The following is a 13,365-nucleotide window of genomic DNA, read 5'->3' as shown; positions in this document are numbered from 1 at the left end:
ACCCACTCCAGTATTCTTGCCTGGAGAATCCCATGGACAGAGAAGCCTGGTAGGCTACAGTCCACGGGGTCGCAAAGAGTCGGACACGACTGAGCAACGGAACCGAACGGAATGGAACTGTTACTCATTGATCAACCAAAGGTATCATACCAGTCACTCAGTTAATATTTATTGAACACCCTCCATGAATATAGCACTAAGAATAAAAATAATTTAGTTATTACATGGGAATTGAGTTAATTTCAAAATATAAATAGTTGTTAGTCTGTGTGCCTCCCTCCCTTGGCAATTAAGTACCCCAATAACAGAAATCTCAAAACTATGCCTGAATCAATCAGTATTTCCCCCAAAACATTTTAACTGTAGTTGTTAATATGTGACAGTATGAATTTAAAAGTATGCTCTTTCCATGTAAAATCATAGAATTTTAAAACTGAAAGTGACCCTTAGAGAGTTTCTAACTCTGACTCCCTCTGCAACTCTCCTATTTAAAAAAATAGGAACACTGGAGCCAAAACTTAACTAACCTCTCTAAAGTCACAAAGCTAATTAGTGACAGGAGAAGGATTAGAACATATGGTTTCCGATTTGTGGCCTTTATTCTTCTTTTTACATTGCAAATTTGTGTTCCCTATCTCTCTAAAGATGATCTTATCCAGGGTACTTACAGCTAAAGAAAAACAAGCACTGAATGATAAAGTTATCATTAGAAGCAGTATTTATTGAATTTTCACTATATGCCAGGCACAAGTCTGCATGGATTTTCTCATCACATTTTTAAAACAATCTTATACCTCATGAGGTAACATTAGTGTTCTAATAAATAGAACAAATCCCCAGAGAGAAGGAATGAGTCATAAGCGTAGTAAGTGGAGAATTTCCTATGTAAAACCAGGCAGTGGATTTCCCTGGTGGTCCAGTGGTTAGGAGTCTGCCTGCCAACGCAGGGGACATGGGTTGGATCCCTGGTCCAGGAAGATCCAACATGCTGCCAGGCAACTAAGGCCATATGCCACAACTACTGAGCCCCGTGCTCCACAACAAGAGAAGCCACTGCAATGAGAAGCCATTGAACTGCAACTAGAAAGTAGCCTTTGCTCACTGCAATTAGAGAAAGTCCATGAGCAGAAACGAAGACCCGGTGTGGCCATAAATAAGAAAACAAATAAATAATAAAAAACAATAAACATAGGCAGTCAGACACCAGAGCTCAACCTAATAGGACTCACTTTTGAAATTACAGAACGTTGACCAAATTAACGTGCTAGTTATGTATTCACTTGGCAAATAGTTAAGTCTTCTATGTACCAGGAAGTAGGTTGTAAATGAAGGAATAAAATCTACAACCTTGTGAATTATGTATTCAAATATTCATTAGGTGTTTCTAGACTACAAGAAACATGGGGACATGGACTACCATTAGTTATCTCAGCTGTTAGGATGTTTAATCAAGGGGAAAGATGGAAGGTAAGAAACACCGGAGGCAGGTCCCCTGGTGTGCAACCACACTTCCTGAGTGTATAGGTCCCAGTAACAGCACTGGAATCCTCAGGAATTCTAGTAATCCGAGGAGATATCCCTGAAGTTAAATTAATGGTCTGTGACTTTGAGGATTTGGCATGGATCCCTTACTATTCTCACTTAATTTCTAGTGATTCTAAAATTTCCAGGAGAGTATCTGACTAGATAACCTGTCATTATGTGACACACAGCAGGCCTATTAAGCAGAGACGCCATGGCAGGTCACATGACTGCTGGTGATAGCTTCTAAATGGCTATATCCTTGCCAAGTGCCAACTCTTAAATGAACCAACTCTGGAAAGGGTGTGGGATCATGCTAGACGGGGAATAGAGGGGTTATGGATTCTTAGGACTCACAGATCATGTACAGCATAATTGCAATATTTGAATTCTATATGTTACAAAGAATTGCTCATGATAACTTATGCCACATAAAGCCATTTATTCATTCTTTAACATAAACATTTGTTTAAAATTAGATAAGGCCTGGGATGGTGACTCCAGCCATGAAATTAAAAGATGCTTGCTTCTTAGAAGAAAAGCTATGACAAATCTAGACAGCATATTAAAAAGCAATGACATTACTTTGCCAACAAAGGTCTGTCTAGTCAAAGTTATGGTTTCTCCAGTAGTCATGTATGGATATGAGAGTTGGATCATAATGAAAGTTGAGCACCCTAGAATTGATGCTTTTGAACTGTGGTGTCAGAGAAGACTCTTGAGAGTCCCTTGAACTGCAAGGAGATCAAACCAGTCAATCTTAAAAGAAATCAGTCCTGAATATTCATTGAAAGGACTGATGCTAAAGCTGAAACTCCAATACTTTGGCTATCTGATGCAAAGAACTGACTCATTGGAAAAGACCCTGATGCTGAGAAAGATTGAAGGCAGGAGAGAAGGGGACAACAGAGGAAGAGGTCAGTGGACATGAGTTTGAGCAAGCTCCGGGAGTTGGTGATGGACAGGGAAACCTTCCTGCAGTCTGTGGGGTCGCAAAAATTCGGACACGACTTAGAGACTGAACTGAACTGAACTGGGTAGGTGGACTCGCACAAAACCCACATTCTTTGCATTCAAACTAGACTTCTCTTGAACAGATCCATTAGGCGAGAGATAAAATATAAAGTCTCACACAAATTCACGGTTTTTATTACTTTAACAGAATCTTTTCTGATAGTATCTCTTTTCATTTATATATAGAAAAAGAGCACACTTTTGAGGATTAAAAGAAGATTCAAAGATAAAAAGGGCATAGTCCTTATCCTAAAAGTGCCTGAGGGAGTCAGACAAGAAAATAAACAAGGACAACACATAAGATAAAGATGCACACTAGAAACCCTCCAATGATAAAAGAAATGGGAAGCCTTAAAGTTGAGAATTATTTTTTATTTGGCAGACAAGCTGAAGACTTAAGCCTGAGAGGCAGCTTCTCAGATAGCTCTCAGAGATTGTTTAGAAGAGGCAAGGGAGGAACCAGGAAAAGTTTTTTGAAAAAAAAAAGCACTCAGATAGTTGGAACATCAAATGATTACTGTTAATTACAGAAAACCAGACATCTTAAGTTAATGAATTTAGTGCTTTTCAATGCATGGAAGAGTCTGGGCTCATTGCAATCATTCCTTTGATACACACCTAAGGAATCTAGGACCAATCTCCTGATTTTCTCCAGCCTGACTCCCCTCAGGGTGCACAGTTGGGTGCAGCTGCACAGAGAGCTTAGAGAAGGCTTCTCACAGAGTGACAACTAAACTGCATTCTGACAGACAAAATAAGGACGATGACAGCAACTCTCTAAGCAGAGAAAATATATACTTCATCAGGGAGGCAAAGGAAAGCAAAGAACCTTTGGAGAACTGGAGACAATTCAGGGTATCTAATATGAAGAGTTTGTGCCCAGTTGTAGAAAGATGACAATAAAATCAGAAGGCTCTGGAAAGAGAGAGTGTTACAGCAGGCAGGTAGCTAGGTGTGAGCAGAGAAACAGGAGCAGCGTTGGGGGGACAGGGGCCAGGTGGCAGGAAATCACCCTTCTTGTAAACAGCGGGGGTCCATAGGCAGACAAAGGAAAGCTGGAATCTTCAGACTGACAGGAAATTAGGTGATAAGCCTCTGAGTAGCAGACAAAGAAAGGTGGGGAAATGCGGGAATCTCCTTTGTCTTTTGCTCACAGGGCTCTCAGATAAGAAGAGCTCATCATGCACAGCACCTATGACACTTCTGAACTAAACTAAATAAGGACAAAAATCCCTCCTCCCTTCAGAAAAATGGAGCTGGGATGAAAATCAGGGAGGATGACCCCCAGTGAATATTTTGCCCCTTAATTTGTCTGCTCCTCAAAACCTGCTTGCCAGAGAAACACAATACAGGAGCTCCTCACCTGCCTGCCTGCTCTCCTTTTGAAAGCTTGCTGCTGCTACTGCTGCTAAGTCGCTTTAGTCGTGTCTGACTCTGTGCGACCCCATAGACGGAAGCCCACCAGGCTCCCCTGTCCCTGGGATCCTCCAGGTAAGAACACTGGAGTGGGTTGCCTTTTCCTTCTCCAATGCATGAAAGTGAAAAGTGAAGGCTCTCAGTCACGTCCAAGCTTTGCAACCCCATGGACTGCAGCCTACCAGGCTCCTCCGTCCATGGGATTTTCCAGGCAAGAGTACTGGAGTGGGGTGCCATTGCCAAAAGCTTATCTTTCCTTAAATATGCTTTCACTTTACTTTCTTAACCTCTCTGTTTTGTCTTTGAATTCTTCCACAAGGAATAAGGACTTCCCTGATAGCTCAGTTGGTTAAAAAAACACAAAAATCTGCCCGAAATGAGGAAGACCCAGGTTTGATTCCTGGGTCAGGAAGATCCCACAGAGAAGGGATAGGCTACCCACTTCAGTATTCTTGGGCTTCCCTGGTGTTTCAGTTGGTAAAGAATCCGTCTGCAATGCAGAAGACCTGGGTTTGATTCCTGGGTTGGAAAGATCCCTTGGAGAAGGGAAAAGCTACCCACTCCAGTGGGACCTAACAGAAGCAGAAGATATTAAGAAGAGGTGGCAAGAATACACAGAAGAAATACACAAAAATGATCTTCACAACTCAGAAAATCACGATGGTGTGATCACCAACCTAGAGCTGGAGATCCTGGAATGTGAAGTCAAATGGGCCTTAGGAACCATCACTACAAACAAAGCTAGTGGAGGTGATGGAATTCCAGTTGAGCTATTTCAAATCCTAAAAGATGATGCTGTGAAAGTGCTACACTCAATATGCCACAGGACTGGAAAAGGTCAGTTTTCATTCCAATCCCTAAGAAAGACAACAGCAAAGAATGCTCAGACTACTGCACAATTGCACTCATCTCACATGCTAGTAAAGTAATGTTCAAAATTCTCCAAGCCAGGCTTCAGCAGTATGTGAAACATGAACTTCCAGATGTTCAAGCTGGATTTAGAAAAGGCAGAGGAACCAGAGATCAAATTGCCGACATCCGTTGTCTCATTGAGAAAGCAAGAGTTTCAAAAAAATGTCTATTTCTGCTTTATTGACCACGCCAAAGCCTTTGACTGTGTGGACCACAACACACTCTGGAAAATTCTGAAAGAGATAGGAATACTGGACTACCTCCCTGCCTCTTGAGAAATCTGTATGCAGGTCAGGAAGCAACAGTTAGAACTGGACATGGAGCAACAGACTGGTTCCAAATAGGAAAAGGAGTATGTCAAGGCTGTATATTGTCACCCTGCTTATTTAACTTATATGCAGAGTACACCATCAGGAACGCTGGGCTGGATGAAGCACAAGCTGGAATCAAGATTGCCAGGAGAAATATCAATAACCTCAGATATGCAGATGACACCACCCTTAGGGCCAAAACTGAAGAAGGACTAAAGAGCCTCTTGACGAAAGTGAAACAGGAGAGTGAAAAGTTGGCTTAAAACTCAACATTCAGAAAACAAAGATCATGGCATCTGGTCCCATCACTTCATGGCAAATAGATAGGGAAAGAGTAGAAACAGTGAGAGACTTTATTTCTTGGGGGTCCAAAATCACTGCAGATGATGATTGCAGTCATGAAATTAAAAGGCACTTGCTCCTTGGAAGAAAAGTTACAACCAAAGTAGACAGCTTATTAAAAAGCAGAGACATTACTTTGCCAACAAAATTTCGTCTAGTCAAAGCTATGGTTTTTCCAGTAGTCATGTATGGATGTGAAATTTGGACTATAAAAAAAGCTGAGTGTAGAAAAATTGATGCTTTTGAACTGTGGTGTTGGAGAAGACTCTTGAGAGTCCCTTGGACTACAAGCAGATCCAACCAGTCCATTCTAAAGGAGATCATTCCTAGGTGTTCGTTGGAAGGACTGATGTTGAAGCTGGAACTCCAATGTTTTGGCCATCTGATGTGAAGAACTGACTCATTAGAAAAGACCCTGATGCTGAGAAAAATTGAAAGTGGGAGGAGAAGGGGACGACAGAAGATGAGATGGTTGGATGGTATCACTGACTCAATGGACATTAGTTTGAGTAAACTTTGGGATTTGGTGATGGACAGGGAGCCCTGGCGTGCTGTAGTCCATGGGGTCACAGAGAGTCAGACACGACTGAGCGACTGAACTGACTGACTGACCCACTCCAGTATTCTTGCCTGGTGAATTCGATATTCTGGTCACAAAGAGTTGGACACGACTGAGAGACTTTCACTCTCACTTTCACAAGGAAGAAAGGACCTCAAATTCTCCGGCAACTAGAGAAGGAGTAAAGTTGCTGTCTTTTGTCAGGAGAGAAGGTTATAAATTTTGGCACGGACAGGGATGGAAATTAGGAGAACGGACTAATAGATTGGGAGAAAAGGGGGATACGGTGCCCTACTGATATTGATTGATATCTGAGAACAAATTTGTTGGGTAGAATGGATAAAGTGATCTGGAGGGTTGGAACCTGGATGGGCAATATTGAATCAGACATTTTCAGATGTGGAGACAGCTCTAGGTCATGCTCTAATTCATGTCCATTAAGTCAGTGATGCTATCTAACCATCTCATCCTCTGCCACCCTTTTCTCCTTTTGCCTTCAGTCTTTCCCAGCATTAGGGTCTTTTCCATTCAGTCAGCTCTTTACATCAGATGGCTAAAGTATTGGAGCTTCAGCTTCAGCATAAGTCCTTCCAGTGCATATTCAGGGTTGATTTCCTTTAGGATTGACTGGTTTTATCTCCCTGCTGTGAAAGGGACTCTGGAGAATCTTCTCCAACACCACAATTCAAAAGCATCAATTGTTCAGTGCTCAGCCTTCTTTATGGTCCAACTCTCACATCTGTACATAACTACTGGAAAAACCATAGCTTTGTTGGCAAAGTCATGTCATGAACAACATTCACAATTCCTGATCAGAAACCCATGGTGCCAGATGCATTCTGAAAATCATACATTTTTGGAGCTAAGGAAGATAGTATCAGACAAAATAGTACCCAGCAGGATCAGAACAAATAACTTTCAAATCAAATAGTATCTTTGTAACAAAATATGTGGCTTTTTAAACCAAATATGATAAAAAAAGCAAGCATAATGAGCTCAAAATTCAGAAAACGAGGATCATGGCATCTGGTCCCATCAATTCATGGGAAATAGATGGGGAAATAGTGGAAACAGTGTCAGACTTTATTTTTTTGGGCTCCAAAATCACTGCAGATGCTGATTGTAGCCAGGAAATTAAAAGACGCTTACACCTTGGAAGGGAAGTTATGACCAACCTAGATGGCATATTAAAAAGCAGAGACATTACTTTGCCAACCAAGGTCCATCTAGTCAAGGCTATGGTTTTTCCCGTGGTCATGTATGCATGTAAGAGTTGGACTGTGAAGAAAGCTGATCGCCGAAGAATTGATGCTTTTGAACTGAGGTATTGGAGAAGACTCTTGAGAGTCCCTTGGACTGCAAGGAGATCCAACCAGTCCATTCTAAAGGAGATCAATCCTGGGTGTTGATTGGAAGGACTTATGCTAAAGCTGAAACTGCAATACTTTGGCCATCTCATGCGACGAGTTGAATCACTGGAAAAGAGTCTGCTGCTGGGAGGGATTGGGGGTGGGAGGAGAAGGGGACGACAGAGAGTGAGATGGCTGGATGGCATCACTGACTCGATGGACATGAGTTTGAGTGAACTCCGGGAGTTGGTGATGGACAGGGAGGCCTGGCATACTGTGATTCATGGGGTCGCAAAGAGTCGGACATGACTGAGCAACTGAACTGAACTGAACTGAATGATAGTCTCTTTTCAGTTCATATTATTTTCCTTCTAATTGATTTCTTATGTGCTTAGTTGATCAGTCATGTCTGACTCTTTGGGACCGCATGGACTTTAGCCCACCAGGCTCCTCTGTCCATGGGGATACTCTAGGCAAGAATACTGGAGTGGGTTGCCATGCCCTCCTCCAGGATTTCTTCCCAACCCAGGGATCAAACCCAGGTCTCCCAAATTGCAGGTGGATTCTTTACCCTATAAACCACCAGGGAAGTCCTTCTCAGCTTTTTGGCTAAGATCAAGTGTAACTGATTTCCTACAAACTTACAAAAATATCTGATTTTCAGAGTTTCAGGGGTTTGGAAATAGGGGAATTTTTGAACTATGGGTAAAAGCTTGTGGATTAGGTTTAAAAGCTGCAATACACAACTCTCTCCCCAGAAGCCAACCACATACATCAGTCTTAATTACTAGCAGATTTGATTTTCATTATCTTTCATAATGTTCATAGAATAGATATCATCTTATTTATAAAGAAGAAATAATAAGAGGACCCATATTATTAGATTTGGGGGAGCATCAACTCTGATAATATGGGCTTCCCCAGTGGCTCAGATGATAAAGAATCTGCCTGAAATGTAAGAGATCCAGGTTTGATCCCAGGTTAGGAAGATTCCCAGGAGAAGGGAATGGCAACCCACTCCAATATTCTTGCCTGCAGAATTCCATGGGCAGAGGAGCCTGGCTGGCTAGTGTCCATGGGGTGGAAAAGCAATGGACACAACTAAGTGACTAAAACACACACACACATCTCTGATAATATATATGAACCACTTATCTCAGCATCTGACACACAATATGTCCTCAGTAAACTGTTAACTATTATTATCTTGATAAATGCAGCCCTGAGCCACCAGATTCCTGCTTCTTCTTTTCTAAAACCTTCACTGGTCCTACGGATTTTGCAAAGCAAAGCAGTCTCCCCCATTAAATAAAAAGCACCCCACTATGTACTCCCTTTCCCCAAAGTAGATGTAAGACCACTTCAGAAAGAATCTCAAATTAACTGCTTTCCTCTACCTAGAAAAGATCCCCAGCCATGATCCTGTCCTCCAACTCAACTAAGTTATAAGCTCTCCAAACCTTCTATCCAAAGAACATTCTTTCACCTGAGGGTGAGAGATAAGAAGGAAAGGCAAAGTCCTTTGTTAATCACAAGTGATCTTGATTCTTATTTATTTATTTATTTTGAGAAGTTTTACTTTTTCTTTTCTTGGGACTCCATTTTCCCTCTTCCCAGTGGCGTTGACTCTTGATTGACTTGTTAATTCAACAACCATGTCTTGTTAATTTCTTTATTGCATTGAGTTTCTAACTCAATGTTGAGACTTCAAAGATGTACAGAATAGATAGTCCTTGGTCTAAAGATATCACAGCACAAAGAGATAGAAATGTAAATAAATAATTCCAGAGGAAGGTGTACTTGTTCCAAGTGCTGAATAGGATACGGAAAAGGAATCATAGGAACTAAGGCTAATGATGTAGGTTTAGTTCTTACTGAAGAGTTTACATCTTATTATGTAGATGACAGTTAGTGCTGAACAGGAAAACAAATAGAGTAACTTGCAGTCTCATCCTTTCTTTGAAACCACTTCAAGCCCGTAAATACTATGGACTCCTATGTTTGGCTGCATCATATTATTTATCGTAATTGAACATTCTCCTTTTCTCTCTCTGTATCATTCGCACACACCATATACCATGAATGTTCATTGTACATAGTGCAAACAGTCCTCAGCATGAGGCTTAGGATCATTTATTAAATTTATTATCCATGTGATTTTAAATGTATTTTCTTCAGCTTATCCTAGGTAATGCTGAGATCTGCCCTCCCTAAAACAGGCACTGGTGGGCATATCCAGAAAATCAGACAACAGCTTTGGACTTGATAATTTCAGCAGCTTTGAATTTAGAAAGACATTTGTCATTAATAGTTCTGGTTGATTGTGAAAATTACCATCTTCTGAGGACCTAAGCAAAATTAGGAATAGCCTAACAAAATGAACAAGAACTTTAGGAAGATTTTCACTTTTAAAAATGAATTTTTCAAGACATAAGAATGTTTTTCCCATTGATAAGAAAAAAAACCAAACAAACACAAAAACCTGAAGTCAAAAAAATTGGGGTTAAAATCCCAGCTTCCCCACTGACTTGTTGATTCCCTTGGAAAATGTATTTTACTGCTTTAACACTTATCATCTCCACTGGCTAATTGAGTATTGTAATAAAAGCCTTGAAATATTGTAGTGGACATATAATAACAGTTGTGTCCAACTCTTTGCAACTCTATGGGCTGTAGCATCTTCTGGGCTCTTCTGTCAGTGGAATTTTGTAAAATTCTACATTTCAGAAAGAAGGTAATGGACTGATAACTTTAGAAGCCTAAGACCCAGTTGCTGCATTGCCTGATGTCAGTTGTGGCTATTTTGAAACTTTGTAAAAGAGAAAAAACAAAAACAAACAAAAAAAAACAATGCAAGCTCTTTGTAAGGATATAAAACCTCTCCCTCTTCCTGAGATGGGGGCACAGTTCTTGAGGTACTAGCCTACTGTGTTTCCCTTTTGCCTGGTAAAAATAATAAAGTTACTCTTTTCTATTTCCTCCAAACTCTTTCTCTATATTTCTATTTGGCTCAGTGGACAAGGAGCCAAGATTTTGGCAACAGGATCAGTGTCAATTGAATATATAGTATGTACCAAGATCAGTGTTGATTGAGTATATAGTATATACCGGGCACTATTTGAAGCACTTAACCTGCATGGCTTATTTGATTCTCATAACACACTTATGAGGTAAGTGTTATAAATGACTTTGTCTTAGAAAGGAGCAAACTGAAATTCAGAGAAATCAAGTGAGTTTCTGTATAGGTCACTAGCTCAGGATTTGAATCAGAGCAGCATGGCTCTGGAGAGCATAGTTTTAACCACTCACTGGACCCTGTCTTGTCTTCATCCAAGTCTACATCACATACTGTAATGCATTAATGTGTTAATTATAACATAATAATAATAAATATAGTGATAAGTAATAATAAATTTGGAAAATTTATAATACACATTAATACAGTGATTTTCTTTAAAAGAATAAAATTACCTTAAAATGTAATCCTAGAAAGCCTTGGAAGGATGAATATCATATTTATACATTATTATTTTTATTGTAGAAACTTGACTGGTATTTGTTGGATGCCTTCAATATACCCAAAATTAAGCTAGATTTTTTTTTCTTGGAAATAATGTTGTATGATAGATACTGTTATTCTCATTTAGTTGGCTGCAATATTCTCTCTCATCTTTCTTTTTCTTTGTATTCAGTCATATTTATTGTGTTCCTTTCTGTATAGAGCACTCTCTGAAGATTACAGACAAAATAGTTTTAGGTCCAAGCATTTACCTGTCCTCAAAGATCTTGCAGTTTATCCATAAGAAGACAAAAAGACAATTACTAGTATTACTATGATTTTGGCTGTGCTGTGCAGCATGAGGAAATCTTAGTTCCCCAACCAGGGATTGAACCTGTGCCCCCTGCATGGTTAATAGAAGCATGGTGTCTTAACCACTGGACTTCTAGGGAAACCCTGATAGGCAATTGAAGAAGTAATTACAATAAAACATGTGAAAAACACCACAGTGAGAGAATCACTGAAAACCATGGAACCCATTGCAAGAGACCTGTTCTCATCTAGGAGTGATTAGAAACAACCCAGTAGAAGTGACATTGAAGTTTGATGAAGAATAAGAGAAATAAACTAATGAATAAAAAAGAGGAGCTCTATGTGTATTTTCATTTCTTTCCCAAATCCTAAAAGATATAAAAATCTTTATTTTATAGATCAGGAAGCAACAGTTAGAACTGGACATGGAACAACAGACTGGTTCCAAATAGGAAAAGGAGTACGTCAAGGCTGTATATTGTCACCCTGCTTATTTAACTTATATGCAGAGTACATCATGAGGAACGCTGGGCTGGAAGAAGCACAAGTTGGAATCAAGATTGCTGGGAGAAATATCAATAACCTCAGATATGCAGATAACACCACCCTTATGGCAGAAAGTGAAGAGGAACTCAAAGGCCTATTGATGAAAGTGAAAGAGGAGAGTGAAAATGTTGGCTTGAAGCTCAACATTCAGAAAACGAAGATCATGGCATCTGGTCCCATCACTTCATGGGAAATAGATGGGGAAACAGTAGAAACAGTGTCAGATTTTATTTTTTTGGGCTCCAAAATCACTTCGGATGCTGATTGCAGCCATGAAATTAAAAGACGCTTGCTCCTTGGAAGGAAAGTTATGACCAACCTTGATAGTGTATTAAAAAGCAGAGACATTACTTTGCCAACCAAGGTCCGTCTAGCCAAGGCTATGGTTTTTCCCGTGGTCATGTATGGATGTGAGAGTTGGACTGTGAAGAAAGCTGATCGCCGAAGAATTGATGCTTTTGAACTGTGGTGCTGGAGAAGACTCTTGAGAGTCCCTTGGACTGCAAGGAAATCCAAACAGTCCATTCTAAAAGAGATCAATCCTGGGTTTTCATTGGAAGGACTTATGCTAAAGCTGAAACTGCAATACTTTGGCCACCTCATGTGACGAGCTGACTCACTGGAAAAGAGTCTGATGCTAGGAGGGATTGGGGGTAGGAGGAGACGGGGACGGCAGAGAATGAGATGGCTGGATGGCATCACCGACTCAATGGACATGAGTTTGAATGAACTCCGGGAGTTGGTGATGGACAGGGAGGCCTGGCGTGCTATGGTTCATGGGGTCGCAAAGAGTCGGACACGACTGAGCGACTGAACTGAACTGAACTGAACTGATTTTATAGATGAACAAATAAGAATGGAAAGAAGTAACTATTCCAAGCATATCCTGATATGGCTTAAAAAAAAACAAAAACAAAGAATCTAGGGAATCACGTCCAGGCTCTTCTGAATCTAAAATCAAACATTTCCCTCACAATAGTGCTTCACAAAGCGCCATCCTCTAACCACCAGCATTCCTAGAAGTGCTAGATTGTAAAAATGTGAATTCATTGGCCCCCAAGACCAGCAGAATCAGAACCCTTGGGGTAATCTGTGTTTTACTTAGCCTTAGGTGATTCTGAAGCTTCTGAAGTCTGAGGATCATTGCTCTAAACATAAGGAGTGTGTGTGTTAGTCGCTCAGTCATGTGCGACTCTTTATGACCCCAGGGACTGTAGCCCACCAGGCTCCTCTGTCCATGGAGTTCTCCAGGCAAGAATACTGGAGCAGGTTGCCATTTCCTTCTTCAGGGGGCCTTCCCAACCCAGGGATCGAACCAGGGCCTCCCGCATTGCAGGCAGATGTTTTACTGGCTGAGCTACTAGGAAGCCTAGAACATTAGGAAGTAGAATGAATAACAGTGTGTTGGGCAGATAACAATCCCCACAGAATTTAAATAGGAGGGAAGTGCATGTGTGCTCAGTTGCATCCAAGTCTGTGACCCATGGACTGTAGCCCACCCAGGCAAGAATACTAGAGTTGGTTACCATTTCCTTCTCCAAGGGATCTTCCTGGCCCAGGGATCGAACTCACAGCTCCTGTCTC

This window comes from Moschus berezovskii, chromosome 2 (genome assembly GCF_049115385.1).
Source record: "Moschus berezovskii isolate FMDL1 chromosome 2, NW_MosBer_1.0, whole genome shotgun sequence".
Classification (NCBI taxonomy): Eukaryota; Metazoa; Chordata; class Mammalia; order Artiodactyla; family Moschidae; genus Moschus; species Moschus berezovskii.
The sequence above is the reverse complement of the archived record's forward strand: the minus strand, read 5'-3'. Positions refer to the sequence as shown.